Source organism: Chiloscyllium plagiosum, unplaced genomic scaffold, assembly GCF_037043375.1.
Source record: "Chiloscyllium plagiosum isolate Xiang-an unplaced genomic scaffold, Cpla_swu_hap1 HiC_scaffold_39, whole genome shotgun sequence".
NCBI classification, from domain to species: Eukaryota; Metazoa; Chordata; class Chondrichthyes; order Orectolobiformes; family Hemiscylliidae; genus Chiloscyllium; species Chiloscyllium plagiosum.
This window is the reverse complement of record NW_028270177.1, coordinates 106609748-106624231: the sequence shown is the minus strand read 5'-3', so window position 1 is coordinate 106624231 and position 14484 is coordinate 106609748. Positions and strand designations below refer to the sequence as shown.

At 43.5% G+C, this 14484-nt stretch overlaps 2 non-coding genes across 2 annotated transcripts; both read right to left on the bottom strand.

Annotated features, from left to right (window-relative positions):
• Positions 1-12381: 12381 nt before the first annotated feature.
• Positions 12382-12463, bottom strand: trnas-aga (transfer RNA serine (anticodon AGA)). The gene has a single exon. It is a non-coding gene; the product is annotated as a tRNA-Ser (tRNA).
• Positions 12464-13895: 1432 nt separating this feature from the next.
• On the bottom strand, positions 13896-13968 carry trnar-ucg (transfer RNA arginine (anticodon UCG)). Its single transcript has one exon. It is a non-coding gene; the product is annotated as a tRNA-Arg (tRNA).
• Between the last annotated feature and the right edge of the window lie 516 nt (positions 13969-14484).

The window sequence follows — 14484 nt, the reverse complement described above, 5'->3', positions numbered from 1 at the left end:
TCTGCCATCTAGTCTCGCAAAACTACAACTTGTGGAACAACATTTGAAGTTCTTAGGTTGGAAGCCCGAGACCAGACGTGTAGGATTCACCAATTTAGAATCTGGATACGACGTTTTATTGTGGATAGGTCAGCATTCAGAAGCAAAGAGATTGGCCAATGTCTGGTATGTTGTAGCAACTACCCACGAGGTAGTCAAAGCGGGATCACTTCCTTCTCATCTATCAGCGCAAGCAGCAGAGCTGATTGCCTTGATTGAGGCATGTAAATTGACCGAAGGCAGAACAGTGAATATTTACATCGACAGCAGATATGCATTCGGGGTTGTACATAATTTTGGATCCTTGTGGAAATACAAGGGCTTCTTGACCTCCACTGGAAAGTCAATCACATAACATGGCCAGATCTCTGACCTCCTGAAAGCAGTCCGATTGCCTAAATCAATCACTGTGTGTCCATGTGAAGCCCACAGGAAGAATTATGATTCAATTTCTCAAGGCAATGAAAATGTAGACTCAGCGGCAAGGACGGCAGCCAATCAGCCGCCAAGTGATCAGTTTGGCATGTGTATTTCAAATATTTGTAATCCAAAGCAGACTGATGGGAGTTACAGTCGCAGGCCACAACGAAGGAGAAGCGTGAGTGGACAAGGGCAGGGTGCAGAATGAGGGAATGGGTGTAGTGTGGCCCCAATGGTAATCCCTGTCTGCCACGATCTTTATTCCCTTTCTATGCCAAAGTAACACACGGTAAGGACCATGTGTCAAAAGTGGGGATGTTCGACAATATTTCAGCACGCTGGTACAGAAAGGGATTTAGTCATTACTCATTTTAAAAAAAGTGAATAATGTGTTTTCTGTGCCACTAATAATGTGGGGAGGGGAATACAAATGAATCAGGCAGAACACCCCCAATCCCAATGACCCTTTGAACATTTACAGATGGATTTTATTGAACTAACACCCAGCGAGGGGAAAAGGCATTGTATGGTAATAGTTGATGTTTTCCCAAGGGGTAGAAGTGCTCCCACGTCTAAACAGGATGCCAATGCAGTAGCCAAGGCTTTGCAAACTGAAATAATTCCGAGATGGTGCATCCCTGAAAGGCTAAGCAGCGACAATGGAAAGCCATTTATAAACATTGCCCTACATCAGATCAGTGATTACTTGGAAATAAAGGTGAGGCAACATTGTACCTATCACCCAGCGAGCGGTGGGGCAGTGGAAAGAGAGAACTCTACCCTTAAAAATAAATTGGCAAAATGTTGTGAGGAACTAGAGGTGACATGGACAAAGGCATTTCCAATTGTGCTAATGTATATGAAGGAGAGGAAGAGTAAATCTTAGGACGTTTGAGATTTTGTTTGGAAGGTGGCCCAATACAGCAATTGGCCAAGACCGATTGTAAGACAGATAACAGACCACTGTGAGGACGAGATGTTATGTTACGGTATAAAACTCTCCACACGTCTGTCTCAAATACAGAATCAAAAGAAGGGCAGCACTACCCCAACCAGCAGAAGGGAAGATGCACAATCTAGAACCTGAAGACTGGATAGTGGTGAAAGACTTCAGGAGCAAAAGCAGGAAGGCGAAGAGCTGACTGGGACCGTTCCAAATGCTCCCGACAACACAGACAGCTGTTAAGATCGCCGAAAGAGCCACGTTGATACGCGCCAGCCATTGCAAACGTGTAGCTGACCTTGAGGAGACATTGGACAACACCAAATAATTGTAAGTAGTGATTAGAAGACTCATAGAAATATGGGTCTGCATGGCAGGACGAGTCGTGAAGGCAGGGGTGTCTGGGATACAACCGCAGACGTAATCTTAACCAAGGACGTTAAGTTGACCTTTAAATGCCACCCATGCCCGTTTGGTTCCCAGGACGACTATAAATAAGGCAATAAATGTTTACGCAGAGATCCTTGTGTACCCAGTTACTGGCACTGAGTAGTATCCACCATGGCTGCAGGTACACCTGACACGGGATATCGGTTTCCTGTTATCAAAGAAGGAGGTGCCATGGGCAAGGGTAATAATAACCAAGATTCAGAAGAGTGATGAGGAAGCCTCGTGGTGTGGAATAGATAGACCCTTCTCCGATATCTATAGACAGATGAATATAGTGGTACAGCCTCGCACCCACCCCACCCGAGATGCAGTGCAGAAGGTCCTCCAAGAAATAAAGGCCCCTTGAATATAAAAGATGAATGTCCAATGACCCGCACTGCAGATGTGCGGAAAGGCCTTTTACAAGCTGACAGAAATGGAAGAAAAAAAGAAACTGATGTGCAGCTAAAATGATCACAAATGGAAAAAAGTAAAAGTGGATTCATTGAGAAAACTTACAGCGCCATATTTCACTTTCCGTGGAAGTCTACTGTTAAGGACTCAGTGCTCTCACTGATGGAGCAATGGGGGATTTCCTCTGACCGTTTATGTTGTTGACAACCTTCCCAAAGCAGAGAATGTTGTGTGGAGCTGGCAATTAATCGAGTATTGTCACAAACAGGATTCAGACTAGCATAAAACAAAGAAGTGCGAATCCAGGAAATCTGAATCAACAACAGGAATTGACAGAGAACCTCTGCAGGCCTGACAGCATCTGTGGAGACAAAGAGATTTAATGTATCATATCACAGATTCAGGCTACTTATGCTTTTTATTGTTTTATTGCCGGGGTAATTGTCAATTTCACTTCGCGATACAGCATACTTACCAGAATCTCTCATTAGCTGACAGACGTCATCTGTAAAATGCAAAATTCCTTTATAGGCTGTAATGCTGTTGCTGTTGCCCTGAGTTGGTGAAAGGCTGGCCTTCATTATCTTGTTCTTCTCCTTTATGTCGATGGGCCACCATGGTGAATGGAGAATTTCTGTTTGTCTCACTTTGTCTCTCTGTACCACCTCACTCTCTTCTCCATTCTCCCACTCTCTGTCTGTCAATATCCCTCATTTTTCATTTCTACTCTTGGAAAAGTGTTAAGATCGCAGGCTGTTCCGTGGCTTTCTCCGCCCCCTCGGCCAGAATGTGTAGAACTGGGCTCACAGTCTCCAAGTAATGTCTGTGTTACTTGGGTCTGAGATCAGGTAACATTTGTTCACTCAAAACGTTATGAGCTTTTACAATTCTAAATAGTATTCATAATAGACCAGAAAAAAAGCAGTTTCACTACAATTGTAGGATTTCTATGATGCCATTGCTGTTTGCCTAAAATCAATGAATGGTGACAGCAGACAATGAGAGCCATTATCTCATTGGATGCGTTATTACTACAGCATTGTCCTGCAAGTCTGCAGTGTCTCCTGCGTCTCTTTATTATTCCCAAAAAACTTGAAAAGACGGACGGAGAATAATAGTAGAAGAGATAGACAAATCCTTGTCGAACAGAGTAAAAAGAACTCTGCGTTGAATTAGCAGGATAGAACATAGATTAATGGGTCCACATCAGACGGTAGGGCTTGGTAGCACGAAATAACAACGGTCTGAGCTCAAACACAAGAAGCATGCTGAGCCGTCACTTTCGCGATGTTGGATAAACAATACGGCTTTTACAAGAAGTTTAAACAATGAACTTTCAATGTACAGAACATTTGACAGCATTTGACACCATTAAACCCTAGTTATTACCAAATGCTTTAACTGACGAAACCACAGACACTGTTCTTCAAATCAATAATGGCATTTAATGAAGTATTTGATCACAGTTAATCGGACCACCTTTCTGTAATAAAGCTGCTCGATGAGAATTTATATCAACGTCCGCTTGTGCAGGAAAGAAGTTCACAGCTGGTGACTCTCCAATGAAAATGTACAGGAAGAGGCAATCTCTTCTTGCTTTGATTTCAAACTGATGCCTTCACCTCTTTAACCTGACAGGATAAACAGAATGCGTTCATCATCCCTGGGCCGATTTACCGCGTGAATATGCACAGAGGGAAACTCATACCAAGAGACCAGGGTAATTGTGGTGAATTTACCAGGAGTGGTGTGTGAGTCGGTGTTAACAGTGGGCAGTAAGGGCTAAACCATTAGCACTGACATTCATCCTTGTACCAACAGCTCCTCACTCACTTTCTGCCTCATTCATCCCAGTCATCATTGACTTTCAGGTTATCCTACTTTCCCTTCGAAACTTTACATTTGTTCCGGATCACTTTTGGGTTTCCAGTTGGAAACTGCAGCTTTTTCAAACGAAATTCTGAAGAATGCACGTCACACTTTGGGATAGGCTTCACTGCCCAACCATAATTACTCAAGAGATTGAGATGGTAAGTTACTTTACATCGTCCTCGAAGTGCTCAACACAGTGATACAACCATGATGTCGATAGGGAGGGAGTTCCAAGAATTAGACATAGCGACATTGAATGAACAGCGAGATAGTTTCAGCTCAGAAAGGCGAGATACTTAGAGTGGATTTGCAGTGACAATTTATTCGTGTATGTGTTGCCATGGCTGCCAGAGGATGTGATGGACGCTCGTACAATTGCAACATTTAAGAGGCATTTTAAATGGTATATGAGTAGGAAGGGTTTGGAGGGATATGGGCCATGTGCTGGAAAGACGGACCAAATTGGATTGGGATTTCCGGTCAGCATGGACAGGTTTGAACGAAGGGTCTGTTTCCCTGCAGTCCATCTCTATGACTCTATGATTCCAGTTGGATACAATCAATTTCTGGATTCCTTCTGGCAGAACCTGGTCTGTGCTCTCTCTGGAAGCAGAAAATGGTTTTCATTCAGATTAGCCACAAGAAGAGAAACAAATCTTCATAGAATAGAAACAGAGTTAATCGTGCATTTCGAAGTCCTCCTCTCATAACTCGGCGAGGTGAGAGATGAAACAGTTCTGCTATTAAATTTGGAGACTGGGAGAATGTTTGGAGACGGAGTAATAAAAGAGAAACTGAGTATAAAGTTGGGAGTCAGGACATATTCAATAAAAAGGTAGACGGAGATGGACAAGGAGAAATAAATGTCACTGGTCTTGAAGACTTAACTCGGTTTTCCATTCCAAGATTCTACCAGACTTGCTGAGATTTTCCCGCAATTTCTTTTGTTGGTACTGAAACAGAAGGGAGTAGTGTGAACCTGGACCATTCAGCTATGTCTGCTCTGTGGACGTTTGAATTCCCTGTTCGAACAAATCACTTCTGACTCACACAGAACCCTCACGATCCTGCATCACCCCCACCCGTGTTACTGACAATAAGCTGTTCATGATGTAAACCCATATCGGTACACAACAGCATCATTTACCGAGTGAATTAGGAAAATTTCAGGAAGAGTTCCATTCGGTTTCCATCAGAGCATTCACATTCAGTTAATTCTATTGCAGCACCATTTGACACGCAGCTGTCACTCTCATGTGGCCATTCGCATTCGACGTCTCTGGACATTTTGGTTGGGGCACGTTTGGAATGGTACCTCGCGTTTTGGAAGGGACATCGTTTATAGTATATTCGGCTGAACTGATAACCTTGCCTCTTGCACTTGCAGAACAGTGGAGACAGTTTTCACTCAGAAACCAAGAGATGATCAAAAACGGAGGAAAAATGTGTCAACAAAACCTGCCTCAGTGAGCGAATTCGCTCTTGTAACATTAATGGAGAGCGGCAAACATATTAACAAACAACAGCGCCCTGCGTGGGTCTCGACCCCACGCCATTGAGATTAAAGGCCTCTAGCTCTACCGACTGAGCGAGCCAGGACAGGATTGGTGTTGGTTAATTTATCATTTCATACTGAGTTTAATTCAGCTGACACGGCAATTTTCAAAAATCTCGTTCATTCCTCCCCATTGCAACTAACATTATTCAAGTATTTTCAATTCTCAGATTTATTCCTTCAGACCATTGCAATCCATTTAGGCCTTGCCCCGGGATTTACGATTCTCTGTTAATATTTTCATATTTCGACCATGATCCTTAGGTCGCCGAAGTGATTCCCAGACAATCTGGCAGACTGCAAATCAATCGGGAAAATACCTCAGGAAACCAAATCATTTCTGATTAGAGTGTAGGGAATCCCATCTGCTGAAGAGACAGAGTCCTCACCATCAACACTTTCTTTGATCTACCTGCCTACAAAGTTTACCACTTCTAAATTCGAGACAGGAATTCTGATTATAAAATGTTTTAAAAACAGGAACAATCTTCTGAAGCCATTTCCAATTTGAATTAGAATTTTTTACCCTTTCACACGGTAACAGCCGTTCCTGAGGAAGGAGTTTCATTGAGCTGCGTCCCAGGTATGGGCAGGAAGCCGCTGATTGAAACAGCAGTGGCTCCTTTCTGGTGGCAGCAGGGGCTTGTCGAGAGTGGGGTCACATTCTGCTGCACGTGACCGTTTCACTCACTGCGGACTCAGGGTCAATCATGGATGAGTTCTCGTGGTTGTATTGTCAGTACATGGTCGGTCTCAATACTTAGAGTCATAGAGATGTACAGCTCTGTGCTCTTTTTGGGCTAGGAGAACCAACATTTCAGCCAAATGCACTGACCATTTGAGACACAGCAACTGGCAGCAAAATTGTGCGTGTGCACATCCAAACACACAGTGCTCGAGAGGATGTGGACAGCAGTAGTTCTCATTATTTCAAGAATCAGTTGCTCATGTACCCGTGTTTATCGCAGAGAGAGTGAGAGACCCGAGGAGTAACAAACACACCCATAAAACAATATCAGGACCTGTGTAGTTCTGTCATAAAAAGCTGCCTGCTGCTGTTCTATTGCAAAGTTGGGTTTCAAACCCACGACGCAATAGAGACTGGACCCTAAACCCAGCACATTAAACCTCTCTGGATTAGTGGTGCTGGAAGAGCACAGCAGTTCAGGCAGCATCCGAAGAGCAGTAAAATCGACGTTTCAGGCAAAGGCCCTTCATCAGGAATACAGGGTTTCACCCGAAACGTCGATTTACTGCTCCTCGGATGCTGCCTGAACTGCTGCGCTCTTCAGCGCTACTAATCCTCAATCTGGTCTCCAGCATCTGCATTCATTGTTTTTACCTACATTAAACCACTCGGCGACGCTCCCTGACGATAACTATGCGCCAAACCTGTCAAGACTAATGTTTCAGCCTCGCTTAACTTCAGGCAATTTCCCCTGGCGCTCTCTACGAATATCTTCGCATAATTAAAAAAAAATATTTACAATGATTTGAAAGGTTTGCACGGTGTGGATATTAGTGAGAAGCTGAATATTGTTCGACAGTTTTCCCCGGAGCTGCAGGCCTGAGGGATGTCCTTGGAAAAGTTTACAAAATCATGAGGTAGACGAGCAGAGGACATAGTCAATCTACACTTTTTCAGAAGTCACGTGAGTTTAAAGCGAGATAGCATAGATTTAATGTGAGAGCAGTACAATTTGAAAGGGATGTGAGCGACACTTGTTTTTAATACAGATATTTTTGTGCGTGTGGAATAAGTTGCCACATTGAGTGGCAGAGTTTGGTGCGCTCACAACACTTCAAAGGCATCTAAATGGGTATGCAGACAGGAAGTGTTCGGATAGATAAGGGACAAATATTGGCAAATATGTTTAAATTAGTTACGGTCATCTGTTCAGCAGGTGCAAGTTGGATAGGAAGGTTTGCTTCCGTGCTCGGAAATTCTGTGATACTCCAGTACCTGACAACAGTTTCAATAGACCAATTGCAAAAACGCATGCTGTTTGTTACTAAGTCAGCACGTTTGAATTTTATTTTTTCTTGAGGCGTAATGTTTTGAAATGACATAGAGAGGAATGTTTTCCAGACATTTACAGACAATGACCATTCTCCTTGATACATTCCTTGATACAATCAAATAATTTTGTTGACTAAACACGACAAAGGAGAAAGAGGCTGACAACTAGAGAGCTGCATTCATAATTTCACATGGACTATAAACGCCTCCGACAGCTGTTCCTTGCAGTTATGCACAGAATATTGAATGCCTCTGATTCCAGGGCTTGGAACTCGGATGATATGACCGTCTGCAGCACTGGTTACTTCCTTGTGTGAGGTAACTCCTGATGGAACACATGTGACACTCTATTGCTCATTAAGAAATATATCCAAAATAGGAGCTCAGAGCAGCATTTCCGTTGTCTTTCTGGTGCTGTCCCTGACATGCCCTGTGGCACTACACTTATTCTGTGATTCCTGAGGGTTCGGCACATGCTTCCACGATCGTATTATGGGCAGTAATCTGCATTTCCGCTTCAATAACGGGTGTGTGAAGCGGAGGTCCACAATTCTCTATTCAATTTTTCTCTTCTTATGCGCAACTGCAATACAGTAAAGGATCAATTAATATTGTAAGATGATATTAAGAGGCGTGTGAAATACCGAAGTTTTAATGACATTTATGCAATGGTTAGAGATTACCTTGATTCAGGAAGTAAGGATGTAAAGTCTGTTTGGCTGGATTTGAGGAACAGTGAGGCATGAACTCACAAGCATATGTAGTTTACAAGCCCACTTGCAGTAACCACAAAGCGAAATAAATCGTACAAGGAAAAAATATTGTGTGTGAGTGACAAAAATGGCAATAGTCATGCGTGATCTTAACTTCCCATCTAAAACTCTCGGTTCCATTGGAAAAACGTTTGCAGAACAACAATCAAATAATCCCACATGTCCCATAAAAAATCACGAGGGATATCTTGGAAATTGATTACTCTACTGGTGACTTAATTTTCCTATTTTCTTGGAAACCATCTCTTTAATTGTGAGCATCAGAAAAGGCTTTCTTTTGCCAGCAAGAAATAAATATGTGAAAACCTTTGTTCGTTTCATCTCTAAGAACACTGAGACTCCTCTGCACTGCACATCTTTTGTGTTTCTATCGATTTTAATAGTAGCGTGTCTTTTGATTCTTCCCAATCAGTCTCCCATGGGGAACATTGTTGAACGCCTTACTGAAGTCCATATAGACCACATTTACTGCTCTGCCCTCATCAATCTTCTTTGTTACTTCTTCAAAAAACTCAATCCCGACATGAAACTGCATCTGCCAAGAATACTCCAATTGTTGGAGCGAATCCTGAGGAACAGAATGTACATGTATTTGGAAAGGCATGGACTGATTCGGGACAGTTAACATGGTTTTGTGCGTGGGAAATCATGTCTCACAAATTTGATTGAGTTTTTTTGAAGAAGTAACAAAGAAGATTGATGAGTGCAGAGCAGTAAATGTGGTCTATATGGACTTCAGTAAGGCGTTCAACAATGTTCCTCATGGGAGACTGATTGGCAAGGTTAGATCTCATGTAACAGCAGTGGACCTAACACCGACCCTTGTGGTACGCCGCCAGTACATGGACACCAAGAAGAACATGTTCCATTAACTACAACACTGTTTTCTATTGGCAAGCCAATTCCTGATCAAAGCTGCAATCTCTCCCACAATTCCATTCCACCGCATTTTGTATAATAGCCTATTGTGGGGAACCTTATCGAACAACGTTCTGAAACCCATATACACCACATCAATCGGTTTACTGTAATCTCCCTGTTTGGTCACTTTGTCAAAAAAGTCAATAAGACTCGTTAGGCAAGGCCGACCCATCACAAAACCGTGCTGACTGTCCCTGATCAGATTATTCTTTTCCAGATGGTCATAAAGCCTATCTATAATAACCTTTTCCAACACGTTACTAACAAGTGCAGTGATACTCACTGGTCTGTAATTACCAGGGTTGTCTCTACGACACTTTTTGAACACGGGAACAACGTATGCTATGCTCCATTCCACAGGCACTATTCCTGTAGATAACGATGATTTGACGATCGATGCCAAAGGCTCATCAATCTCTTCCCTTGCTTCCCAGAGGATACTAGGACAGATCCCATCCAGCCCAGGGGACTTGTCTGTTATCACACTCTGCAGTATTTCTATCACCTAATCCTTGTGAACCTCAATCTCTAGTACTCTGGACGCAAGTATCTCAGTATCATCCTCGCCAACATTTTCATTTTCTATCGCGAACACTGTCGAAAAATATTTATTTAGCGCTTCCCCAATCTCCTCTGACTCCACACACAACTTCCCATTATTATCCTTGATTGTCCCAAATTTAACTCTCGTCATTCTTTTAATCCTGACATACCTATGGAAAACCTTAGGGTTAACCCTGATCCTATCTGCCAACAACTTCACATGTCTCCTCCTGGCTCTTCTCAGCTCTCTTTATAGGTCTTTCCTGATATCGTTGGAACCCTCGAGCGCTCTAACTGAGTTTTCACATTTTGTCCTAACATAATAAGACTTCTTGTTCTTCTTGACCAGGGATTCCACTTCCTTAGTAAACCACGGCTCACACGTTCTATATCTTCCTCCCTGCCTGACAGGTACATACTTATCTAGGACACAAAGGAGCTTTTCCTTGAATAAGCTCCACATTTTAATGTGCTCACCCCCTGCAGTTTCCTACCCCATTCTACGCTTCCTAAATCTTACCTAATCTTCCTAAATCGTGGGACTTGTGCCTCACAACACACTTCACATTCAACAACCAGATATACGAACAAATCAACGGAACACCCTTGGGCTCACCGATGTCGGAACTCATAGCAGAAGCAGTAATGCAAAGGTTAGAGCAGTCTTACCGCAAATTCAACCCAAACACTGGTTCAGATACGTGGATGACACCTTTGTAATCATTAAAAACACGGAAATTGAGAAAACACACAGGATCATCAACTCCACACTCACAGGAATCCGATTCACGAGAGAGGAAGAAAAGGGCAACCAACTCCCATTCCTAGACGTGATGGTACAGAGAACACCTAACGGAGAATTCACCACAAAGGTACACAGGAAAGCCACACACACAGACGAAGTCCTAAACTATGAAAGTAACCACCCCAACACACACAAACGAAGCTGAATCAAGACACTATTCAAAAGGGGCACAACACATTGCAGCACACCAGAACTGCAAAAAGAGGAAGAGGAACACCTATACAAGGTATTCGCCGAAAACGGATATCCTCGCAATTTTATCAACAGATGCCTAAGGGATAGACCACGGAAAGAGGACATGCCACAACCCAAAGGATTAGCCACACTACCACACATCAAGAACATCTCCGAACTGACAGCCAGACTACTGCGACCACTAGGACTCTTAACAGCACACAAACCAACAGCCACACTCAGACAACAGCTTACCAGAACTAAGGACCCGATACCCAACATGAGCAAAACTAATGTAGTATACAAAATCCCATGCAAGGACTGCACAAAACACTATATAGGAAAAACAGGAAGACAGCTAACGATACGCATCCAGGAACATCAACTAGCCACGAAACGAAGCGACCAACTATGCGCAGTCGCCACACACACAGACGACAAGCAACATGAATTCGAGTGGGACAACACTACTATTATAGGGCAAGCCAAACAAAGAACAGCCAGGGAATTCCCAGAAGCATGGCACCCATCCACAAACTCCATCAACAAACACATCCACTTGGACCCAATATACCAGCCACTGCAGCGGAGAGCTGAAACTGACAACAGCAAGCGGCAAGGACAGGCCACTATAAATGCTACACGAAACACCACATAAGCGCTTCACAGGAGGATCCCAAGCACGGAGGATGCCACCTCGACAGGGGACGAAACGTTTCCAACAAAAACGTCCAGCTCGGCGAACAGAAACACATCATTGTCTTGAGTGTTCCAGAGTTTTTCATTGTCCCAGAGTCCAGATGAAGTTTGCATTCCTCACGTACGTGAGCGAGAATGATTTCAATGTCTCAGATCAGTTCCTGGCCCGATAACATCAGAGTCAATGTCCCGTCCTCTACTCGGTCGGAAAGTTCACACTTCTTCATTCTCCTCTGATTCCATTTCCCAAAGAGTTTCTCAAGATTTCCAAAGCTGGAGCCTAAATTATATGGTTTGCTTCCTAAACATTTTTTCAACTGCCAACTGACAATATTTTCACAGTATCTCTTCACAATCCTCTGGCTTGCACCATGTCCAGGGATGAGAAGTCCCGCTTGGTGGAGAGATTCCCGAGGCTGATAAGTTTCACTTTGGAACAAAAATGGTTAAGTGGCGATTTCCTGCGGTTGTTTCTAATGATGGAGAGGGAGCGGTGGGGAATGAGCACTTTGACGAGCAGGAGGAAGTGTTGCCAGTGACCCGAGTCACAGAACAGTGGACAGGGATTAAAGGAATCTAATGAAAAGTAGCACTTCTGCTCAGGACGTGTCGAGCAGTGTATCTGGAAAGAGAAACAGAGATAATGTTTTAACTATGGAACATTTCTGATGAAGAACTCGAGTTTCCCAAGTCTAATCAAATTACCGGCCTGGTTCACAAAATAGTTTTTCTGAACTTTGAGCGAAAATTGTACCAGCAGGAAAGCATTCACAACGTAGTCAGCAGGATTCGGACCTACGTGGGGAAACCCCAATGGATTTCTAATCCATCGCCTTAACCACTCGGCCATGACTACCGACAGCTCAGGTGGGTTGAGCATTGACCAAATCAGCCGTGATCTCATTGAAAGCTACCGTTGACTTGAGCGAAATGCTTCCATCTCCTTTCATACCTTTGCTGTCATTTGTAAGGTGCGAGAAACCAATGTAAAAGAAGAAAAGCACAAAGGTAGGAAAAGATATTTGCAGGCAAACTGAGTCAAAATTATTTATTGAAAGGAAAATCACACTTGGCAATTTGCCATATCTCTTTGCGAACATGACCAGCAAAAGTAAGCAAAGGAGCTATTGATCTGAGTATTCTCGGACCTGAAGCAAACAAAGTTTAGTGAAATATTCATTTCTTTTTCTGGCGAACGAAATGATCTTTCCTGATGGTTACAATGAAAGAGATGGTTCCCAATAAAAGACAGAGATTAATTCGCATGTAGATATATTTCAATGTGACACGATTCATTTTCAGTCCCTAATTACCCCAGAGATGGAGGAGGTGAGTTACTTTTCTGCACTCTTCAACTCCTCAGCACGGAGATACAAACATGAAACCGCTAGAGATGGAGTTCTTGAATTGGGAACCAGAGACACTGAAGAAACTAGGCAAAAGTGAGGACTGCAGATGCTGGAAACCTGACTTTAGATCAGAGTGATGCTGGAAAAGCACAGCAGGTCAGGCTGCATCCGAGGAGCAGGAGAGTCGACGTTTCTGTTGCCAGTCATGCTCCGCTGCACAAACAATTTTCGTTTTTGTCTCAGATTTCCAGCACCTGCAGCTATTTGTTTTATGTTAACCTTCATAATGTTTTGGACAAAACCAATGACCTGCCAGCACGGAAAATCGGCAGAAGTACTGGTACACCGATATGTTTGCTGAACAATACAACCATTCCATGAGCGGGAATACGATCCGGGACACGGTGCTGAGAATACCGAATCCTCACAAGTAAATAACAAGACAAGGCGATAGATACTATCGTACTTGGTGTAAATAAAACACCCTGTCTGAACATTTTCGTTGCAGATTTTTTTCAAATTGTCTTCGAAGATTTACAAAGTGGGAAAAGGCCATTCCGCCCGTGTGCATTGCGGCTAATCAGAGAGCCATCTATTCTAGTCGCAGTTTCGAACTTTGGCCCAAAGTCTCGTGTGTTCTAATGTTTCCAGGTCAAATGTCAATGAGGTTATCCTATGTTCTTACATGGCACAATAATGGGACAGAAGTATAACGAATTGTAACTCTTTTGAGAAACTCATGCTCATTTTCACCCACAGAGGGAGACACACCAGAAGATACCGCCAAACTGACGGAGGTGTCCGTTGTGGAGAGCTGGAATTTGAAATGGACAATAGGACAAATGCAAGCTTTACATGCGGAAGCACAGAGGCGATGTCCCGAGAGAACTTTACAGGGGAGCGTCAACGTATACCACGGTTAAAGCAAAACAGTCCCCTCGAGCCAGGTAGGACTCGAACCTACAATCTTCTGATCCGAAGTCAGACGCGTTATCCATTACGCCACTGGCCCAAGAGACAAGCCTGCACTTGGCAGAATGTCGATATGTAATGCCATGGACTTTCACGGAATCAGAATTAAAAAGGTGAACAAGCACCGAAGATAATCACCAACATTGCTTCACTTCGAAGTTTCCAATTTTTGAAGCAGTGCCTTTCACTGGCAAAGGAGAAACATTTGTCCTCAGCTGCCTGCTTCAGGGTCGCCTCCTTCTCTGCTGGAAGTTTCCATCGTTTTATTCACAGTCACGACGCGATGTCATGAGCCACTCCAGTGAAAAAGTGTCATGGTGTCGTCCAAACAAGACCCTGCAGATACTCAGCGAGAGACCTCGCGTCATTTCGAGCTCAGGATGTGGAATTAGACGAGATGCGTGACACCTTTTATTGGCGCCGCCACTTCACTGCAAATTAGCGGCTCAAAACGAGCCGTTGTTGCATCAACTTGATTTGTACCTTCCTGTCGTGCTTTTGCAAAACAACATCAGATAGATCCCATCCGGCCCAGCTGACTTATCTATTTTCACAC